This window comes from Petaurus breviceps, unplaced genomic scaffold, assembly GCF_028583685.1.
Source record: "Petaurus breviceps papuanus isolate PSGF00001 unplaced genomic scaffold, PetGlider_PUasm1.0 90752, whole genome shotgun sequence".
Taxonomy (NCBI): Eukaryota; Metazoa; Chordata; class Mammalia; order Diprotodontia; family Petauridae; genus Petaurus; species Petaurus breviceps.
The window spans coordinates 15,623-24,796 of record NW_027187336.1 but is presented as its reverse complement, the minus strand read 5'-3'; the positions used below and the strand labels follow the sequence as shown (position 1 = coordinate 24,796).

General features: G+C 43.0%; 1 pseudogene; it reads left to right on the top strand.

Moving 5' to 3' along the window:
- The first annotated feature begins 6,216 nt into the window (after positions 1-6,216).
- On the top strand, positions 6,217-7,154 carry LOC138146028 (ras-related protein Rab-24 pseudogene; annotated as a pseudogene).
- Positions 7,155-9,174: the final 2,020 nt, after the last annotated feature.

The following is a 9,174-nucleotide window of genomic DNA, read 5'->3' as shown; positions in this document are numbered from 1 at the left end:
TATATATGTTTACAGGTATACATAGATAGAGGGCACGGGACCAATTTAACAGGAAGGGATGATACTTAAAAGGTGAAATTAAGAGGTGAGAGGAATATAATGAGAGGAGATGGGGAGAGACAGATTGGGGCAAACTATCTCATAAAGAAGAGGCAAGGGAAAATGGTTACAATTGAGGGGAAAAATAGGAAGGCAAAAGGGAATGGGTCAACCTTACTCCTATAGAATCTGGCTTGAGGAGGGAGGGAAATACACACTAAATAGGGGATCTCACCCTCCAGGAGAATAGGGGGGGAAGGGGATGAGAGGGGGGATGATGGCAGGCTGGGGGGGGAGGGAAGTTGGAAGCACCCACTTTTGAAAAGGGACAGGATCAAAGTAGAGAATAGAACAAGTGGGAGGTGGGATAGGAGGGAGGGAAATATAGTCAGTCTTTTACAATATATCTACTATGTTATTGTTTTGCATTAGCCACACATGTACAACCTATACTGAACTGCTTGTCTCCCCAGTGGGGGTGGGTGGAGGGGGGGAAGGAAATGAATGTGGAATTGAAAGTTTTAAAATCAAATATTCAAATATTTTTTTAAAAAGTGTTCCTGAAGATGGTAGGATTTTAGTAGGCACTCAAAGGAAACAAAAGGGGTCAGCTGTTAGAGGGGAGGAAGGAGAATATTCCAGGCAGAAAGGATGGCCACCCAGAATCAAGATATGGAGTGACTTGTCTGTGGAACAGCCAGGAGACCACTGTCACTGCACCCAATAGTATTATTAGGGAGTAAGTTGTAAGACTGAAAAGTGTAAGAAGATTGGAAAGGGAATAGAGTCTGGGTTATGAAGGGCTTTGAATGCCAAACAGAGCATTTCACATATGATCCTGGAGGCAATAGGAAGCTACTGGGGTTCATTGGGTAGTGGGGTGACATGATCATGATGGGGTGCTTGGGATCTATATTTGTAACATCAATTTGTAAAACCAATTTGCAACATCAGTCTGTAACATCAATTTGTAAAACCAGTCTGTAAAATCACATTCCCCTCCCCCCCCCAACTTCAGAGCATTAACTCTGCCCAGCAACAACTCATGAATTGTTTATCTCAGCTTGGAACAGTGACAAGCTATTCCTATCAATCCTTCACAAAAGTATCTATAAACATTCCAGCTTAGGCAACTATTATCTCCCCCTTGTATAATGTCCCACTGCTCCCATGAATCCTCCAGTACCCTATCTCTAGGTTGACTCCTTGGCTGCCTCAATGAATCCTTCAGGACCCTATCTCTGGGTTAACTCCTTAGCCTATTATCCAGACACTGAATCTCCGTTAGCCTTGGTTCCCAGACATCAATCTTGTCAAACATGACACTGATGGGTGGCAGACTGGGCACTTCTCAGTCAGCCCTTGACTGCTAGCTGACTTAGTGACATTTCAAGCCTAAAACCACACCTTCAGGTAGCCCCCCCATTGGGCTTTTTCCCAGTGATTTATGGGTAATACAACTGAGCAGTTACATTAAAAATGCATGTTCCTTTAAACAGTGGCCCCACCTTAACTCCTCCCTAATCCCACCCTTAATAACCTAGTTAGCATAATTGGCACGAGTTCTACTATGGATTACTCTATAAAAATTTTAATTCTACCCCTTTGAGGTTGCAGGTCGCCTAAAGGACTCTTGCCTGCTGTAAAGTGTACAATCAACTTTTATAACTCTGACTCCAAGTCTGCTTGGGCCTATTGAATTCTTTCCAGACTAAATCGAAGGTTTTTTGCTCTTAAGATAAAGATCAGAGTTCCTGTTGAACCTATAGTCATCCCTCATCAATCAGACCTAGCTGTAGGAAAACCACTTTGGTGGCTGAATGAATGGCAGACCCAGCAGCAGGCTACTGCCATAATGAGGCTAGAGGTGAAAAGTGGTGGCAGTGGCAGCACAGGACAGGGAGAGGTATAGGAGAGATGTTGTAAGGTGAAATCAACTGGACAAAGGGTAGAGCAGGGGGTCAAAGGTTAAATATGGCAAGAAATCCAGGATAACTCCTGGGTTGTAACCTGGGGGGACTAGAGGGATGGTACTGTTGACCTTGGGATGGTGGGAACAGGGTGATGTGTGGGGGGAAGATGAGTCTGTTCTGGACATACTAAGTTTAAGGTGTCCACAGAACACACATGCAAAGAGGTGGAATGATGTAGATTGATGTAACATTAAGGGAATTTAAAGATATTCCCTGCCTCTAGATAGGAACATAGAGCCCTGGCCCAGAGCTCATCAGGGAGTTTACAATTAAGTGCTGGGGCACAAGGATTATCAATCTCCTTGACCCTCAGCCAATGAAATGCCAACTCTTTGTTATATACTGTGGGAGGTGTTTTGCTTTCAGGGTTCACTTATGAGAAGGACCCTGTGATTCCTTGGTCGAGACTGTGAGACGTGTTCAGGACCCCCCAACTGCTCAGATGTAAAGGTTCTGTTGTTCCAGTGCTGTATGTAAAGGGTATAGCAATACTGCTTTGATTCAGTCAGCCAGAGCTCTGTCTGCTGGTCTTTATGCTAATTTCTCTGCTTGTATTTTCTCTGAAGTTCATGGTACTGACTTTCCCCCTGAACTAGTGAATGTAATTAAAGAAGATTGTTGACCCCTTAAAAGTTATTTTCCTTTGAGAAAAGTAGATTCAACAACCTGTGGTTGTACCAGGGTGCAACCTGTTACAATTGTCTCTCTCTTGCTCTCTCTCTCTCTCTCGTCCAGAAGAGAGAGACCATATATATATGGACAACTAGAATGACTTAAGAACACTCATGAATGTAGCCACAGATACCAAAGGACTTCTATCAAGTCCCTTTAGCCTTATCTACCCTGACCTAGATTGGTGCATTTCTAAGAGGCTCCTTTTGCCTAATTCAGTACAAACTTATACAGCCCTTATGATCTTGAGACCATTCCCCCAAAATTGGCTTCTTGACCTGAGTTGGCTTCCTGGGAGTCAACCACTTAGCCCTGCATCTTCTGTTTCCCACACCAGTCAAAGTTGGGACCCAGGATAGCAGTGAAGAGGAAAGCTTGTAACTTGAACTCTTTCTCTTTGTATGTTTTTTTTTTTAAATGAGCAAGTGGGGTATCAATAATTCCTTTAGTTAGATCAATTAAGTGTGAAGCTTTTCTTCTGTCCCTGCACAACCCTGAACCCAACTACCTCTGTGTTCAAATGAGGGCTTCTCTAAAATGTACTATGGTCACTTTCACTGAAGGAGTCCAACAAGTAAACTCATTATAAGACAAAGAATCACTGTCCCAAAATTAACTCTTTTGTAAATCCTAGTTCTCTTATATTGGGCCTCTTTATTCATTGTGCTCATGGTTGTTTATAAAATTAAACAGTGCTCTGGGGAAGTTTTTGATGGACTTCAAGAGACATAAACATTTTTTTAAGGATTTAAAGTATCGTGAATAGAGTACCAGTCCTGGAGTCAGGAGGATCTGAGTTCAAATCCAGCCTCAGACACTTAACACAAAAACTAACTGTATGACCTTGGGCAAGTCACTTAACCCCAATTGCCCTCCGAAAAGCCAAATAAAAAAAAACGAAGTATCCCCTGGTAATACTTTTTAAAAATAATATCTTATTGGGCGGCCAGGTGGCTCAGTGAGTAAGAGCTCCGGCCTCAGTGTCGGGATGACCTGGGGATCAAATCAGGGCTCCGATACTTAGCACCACACCCAGAAATAACTGGCCATGTAACCTTGAGCAAGTTACTTAACCCCAATTGTTTTAAAAATAATAATATCTTATCCCCCCAATTACATGTAAAAACGATTTTTAGCACCCACTTTTTTTTTATAAGTTTTGAGTTCCCTCATGTTATAGTAATGGCAATTAAAGATTCCCCTGTATTGGCTTGGTTTTCAAATTGATTGTGTTAAAACCCAGAGCTTGTTAATCCCACCTGTGGGATGGACTTTTTGATGTGAAAAGAAAGTCCTGAACTGGGAGGAGCTGGTGACGTAGATTTGGAGAGACAAGGGAGAGGCAGAAGAACTTTTTGGAAGCAGCACCTCGTGGAGAGAGAGAGAGACTGAGAGGATTTCTGGTGGCCGCTTTGAATTGCCCTGGACTTTTGAGACCTGCCCCCTGAGCTACCAAGGACTGAGGAGACATGGCTGTTTTGCTGGTACTTTGTCTGTCTGTTTTGATGTTGTTTTGCCAGATTTGTCCCCTGGTGAAAGACAGTTCTTTTGTTGAAGAAGTCCTGGAACCTGGCTGTTCGCTAAGAAGCCCTGAGACTGTCCTGCAGACAGAGAGTGAATACTGTCCACTGGTGAGGGACAGTGCTGTTGTTGCAGGGGTCTGGAGACTGCCCTGCAGACAGAGTGAATACTGTCCACTGGTGAAGGACAGTGCTGTTGTTGCAGGGGTCTGGGAGCCTTTCTGTTGGTTCAGAAGCCCTGAAGAAGGATTTTTTTGTTGTATGTTTACAGAAATCCTGGGAGAGGGCTTTGCTAATGTGTTCAGGGGTTCTAGGACTGTTCTACAGACAGAGGATGAATTCATGAAGGGACTGGCAATGTATCTTGTGGCCTTGCTAAGCCTTGTCTCCCCAGGAACTAAGATTGCTGAGAACTTGCCTCGTGTCAAGATGAAGAAAAGACCTCCATTTGAGTATTAAGTGCTGTGTTTAAATTTGATGTAACTCTGGGGTAGATTCAATTGTGATCCAGGGGTGGGGAACTTTTGACCTTATGTTTGGAAACTAATCTCCATTTGAGAAGAGGGGCTTTGTGGTGGACTTAATTAAGGTATAGCCTAGGGGTGGAGAAGTATTTAGAACAGAGACTTTGTAATTGATTGAATGATTGGAAGGTCCTGGGGTGGGGTAGTCCTTGGAGATTATTTAATCACGCTTAGTAAATGCTGTATTTTGGAATGATGTCATGTTTTTATCTTCTCTGTTCTTGGTTGGTCACTGAATAAAATGGAGAGCACCTATGCTGGTATTTTGAACCTGGGAAGTTGCCTTTCCTTAGCATTATATTACACCTCAATACAACTTTTCCTAAGATGATAAGCAATTGAATATAGCTTACACTGTGAAATCAAGTAAATTATTTCCATATTAGTCAGTGGGCGCAAAAAACTTGAACAAAAAAAGAAAGTGAAAAATATTATGCTTCAGTCTTAGAAAATAGCAGTTCTTTCTCCAGAGACAGATAGCATTTTTGTTCATGAATCTTTTGAGATTTTCTTGGATCATTGCATTATTGAGAATGTTTAAGTCATTCACAATTCTTCACCACACAGTATTGCTGTTATTGTGTACAATTTTCTCCTGGTTCTGCTCATTTCACTTTGTATCAGTTCATGTAAATCTTTCCAGGGTTTTCTGAAATCAACCTGCTTGTCATTTCTTATACCACGATACTATTCCATTACAGTCATATACCATGAATTTTCAGTCACTCTCAAATGATGGGCATGCCCTTAATCCTCACTTCTTAGCCACCACAAAAAACAGCTTTTATAAATATTTTTGTTCAAATAGGTTCTTCCCCCACCCCTTGTTTTTCCTCTTTGGGATACAGACTTAACAATGGAATTGCTGGATCAAAGGGTATATATAGTATCAAACATCCTTCAGAGCCTAAATCATTCTTTCCCAACAAGGGCATCAAAATATGGGACCTGGGCAAGCTACAATATCCAGACTGTACATCCCTTTGTCCATTTAGGTTTTTTTTTTTAATTCACATTTATTTAAAATGATACACAAGATTTCCGGTGTCCCCTTCACATGATGTGTGTGGCTCTTACCCGTTTCTGCCTTCCCTCCCCCCCCAACACTTGGCTCCCTATGGGCTGCTCTGGCGCTGGCATCTCCGGGCACCGGGTCTGGATGGGCCCGGTGTGGCCGCAGCCACAGCAGGGGGAGAGGGAGCATGTGGCCCCGGTAAGAGGACACAGATGACCCTCTCTCCCCAGCCCTTCCAGGCTCACAGTAGAGCGTAAGGTGGAACCCCCAGGACCGGCCCAGCTCTCCAAGCGTGGACCGGTGTGGGTGCATGTGTGTAGTGGGGTGAGGGTTCTTGATTGGGGATCCCTGGGCTTCCAAGCTCTGGGTGCAGGGATGCAAGCCGAGCAGAGGATCCCGCCGATGTCCCGCGGACCAACGGGACTGGCGTGCTCAGGAGGGTCCGTGTCCGGTACAGGTGAAGCGTCTCGTCCCCCTGCCCATCCTCACTGCGCCCTGCTCCTCCCTGCCCCACCTAGGACCTGCCCGGCTTGGGCCCCGGGAGCATGAGCAGGCAGCGGGTGGACATAAAGGTCGTGATGCTGGGCAAGGAGTATGTGGGCAAGACGAGCCTTGTGGAGAGATACGTGCACGATCGCTTTTTGGTGGAGCCCTGCCAGAATACCATTGGGGCAGCGTTTGTGGCCAAGGTGATGTCTGTGGGAGACAGAACAGTGACACTAGGCATTTGGGACACAGCTGGCTCCCAGCGCTATGAGGCCATGAGTCAAATCTATTATCGTGGTGCCAAGGCAGCCATTTTCTGCTATGATCTTACTGACAGCAGCAGTTTTGAAAGAGCCAAATTCTGGGTGAAGGAGCTTCAGGACAGCTGTCAGATCTACTTGTGTGGCACCAAGAGTGACCTTCTTGAGGAAGATCGAAGACTGCACAGAGTTGACTTCCATGATATTCAAGATTATGCAGATGACATAAAAGCCCAGCTCTTTGAGACATGTAGCAAGATGGGCCAGAGTGTAGATGAGCTGTTCCAGAAGGTGGCAGAAGATCACATCATCGTGGCTTCCTTCCAGGTGATGACAGAGAATAAAGGCGTTGACTTGGGTCAGAAGGGCAATACCTTCTTCTACAGTTGCTGCCATCACTTAGAGCCACCCTGTCACCTGGAAGGGACCCTGCTGGACCCTTGCCTGCTCTCTGCTGGTTTAGGGGCTGTCTGAGCTACCCAATGTCCCAGAGGAAGAAAGGGATGGGCCTGTGCTGGCCCAGGATCAGAGGCAGCAGCAGACTGAAAAGCAAGAGGCAGCCATTTTGGACTCTGGGGTCTCTGCTATTTGCTGTGCAGCACTTGTATCTCTGTACATAATTTAAGTGGCTTCTGCCTTGTAAATAAAGTCCCTTCCCATGCCCCACCCCCCAAAAAATATGATACACAAAAACATGGAAAGATATGAGAAGCTTTTACACAGAGATATAATGAGAATAATGACTAGATATATGTTGTCTCCAACTTGAGATAAAAATAGTAATTTGAAGTGCCCACCAGAAATTATACACTAGAGCCTCCTTAAACCTGCTAGAGGGGACCCCTACTAGGTTCCTTTGAAACCACCTAATAGACTCCAATAGTAAAGAAATGTTTCACCTGTGTTGCTAAAAACATGCCACAGATTCCCACGGATTCAGGTCTGTTTATGTTTGTATCCAAGGCTTTGCTAAGGGACTATGGCTTCACTTCACTTCAGTAGAAATAATACTAAGGCTTTGTTTCAATAAGAATAATACTGAGAATGCTTTGCTTCAATAGAAACAATGCTAAAGACATTGTACCTCTTAGAAACATATTCTGTTGCTATCAATCATATTGTCTATAAAATTATGCTTAACAGAAAGCTCAGGACTGTCTTTCCCTCTGACAGGCAGTCACCAGCTGGTTAACAAACACTCCTAAATTATAATTGGCTTTGCTGTCCTGTTATTTCTCAGATATCCATTACATAATTAAGTATTTTTTCTTAGTTGTCTACAAGTCTTTATTGTTCTCCTTTGTAAAATGCTATGGATTTTAGATGAGATTTATTACTTATTTTGCATATTTGAGTATCTTTTATGGTTAAAAATTATATTAAAATTTTTTTCTTAAAAATGAGATATTAAACTATAATTATTATCACCACGGGATTATGAGATTCTCCCCACACCTGGTAGTCAACCCAATACTGTAAGTCAAAATAGTCACCCATGTCAAAGGTACAACTAAAATTATACTCAATGGCAGAATTTCCTATTAAGAACAGGCACTAGGGTGGCTAGGTGGTGCAGTGAATAAAGCACCAGCCCTGGAGTCAGGAGGACATGAGTTCAAATCCAACCTAAGACACTTAACACTTACTAGCCATGTGACTTGGGCAAGTCACTTAAACCAATTGCCCTGCTTTCCCTCCTCCAAAAAAAAAGCAAAAAAAAAAGAAAGAAAAGAAAAGAAAAATAAAAAGAATGGCAACTGTAAATTTCCTTCAGGACAGAAGAAAACTAATCACTGTAACATAATGCTCCAATACCCTAGGAAGAGGATCATGCTGGTGCAGGGTTTTTCAACAGTATGGGGAGATAGGAACTGATATTACCTTCAAGTTGGGCAGTTTTTGCTGATATGGCCCTAGGAAAACAAAAATCAGGCTAGAGAGTGGGTTGTGGTAGAGACCAAGATAGGAGAGCCTGGCAAGGTTTCATAAAAGTCAGTGTTCTTTTTTTAAAATTAATTTATTTTTAGTTTTCAACATTTATTTCCACAAGATTTTGAGTTACAATACCCCATGCCAAAATAGCAAGCCTCCTGAATACCCCTTCCCCCAATCTGTTTTCTCTTTTATCATCCCCCATCACCTCCCCCCAACTTTCTAGTAGGGCAAGATGGATTTCTATACCCCAGTGTCTGTATACCTTATTTCTCAGTTGCAAGTTAAAAAAAAATTCTCTTAAACATTTGTTTTTAAAACTTTGAGTTCCAGATTTTTTCCATTCTTCCCTCTGCACCCGCCCCCACTGGGAAGATAAACAATTCAATATGAATTGTACATCTGTAGTTACCCAAATCATTTCCATAATTGTTATATTTTGAAAGATTAACTGTATTTCTCTCCATCCTATCCTGCCCCCTACTTGTTCTATTTTCTCCTTTGACCCTATCTCTATTCAAAAATGTTTGCTTCTAACTACCCTCTCCCCCAATCTGCCCTCCCTTCTATCATCCCCCCTCTTATCCCCTACCACACTATTTTCCTGTAGGGATTCCCTCCTTAAGCAAAATTCAATGAGAATAAGGTTGACTCATTACTCCCTTTTGCCTTCCTGCTCTTCCCCTCCATTTTAAGTTTTCTCTTGCCTCTTTTATATGAGATAATTTAGCCTATTCTATCTCTCCCTTTCTC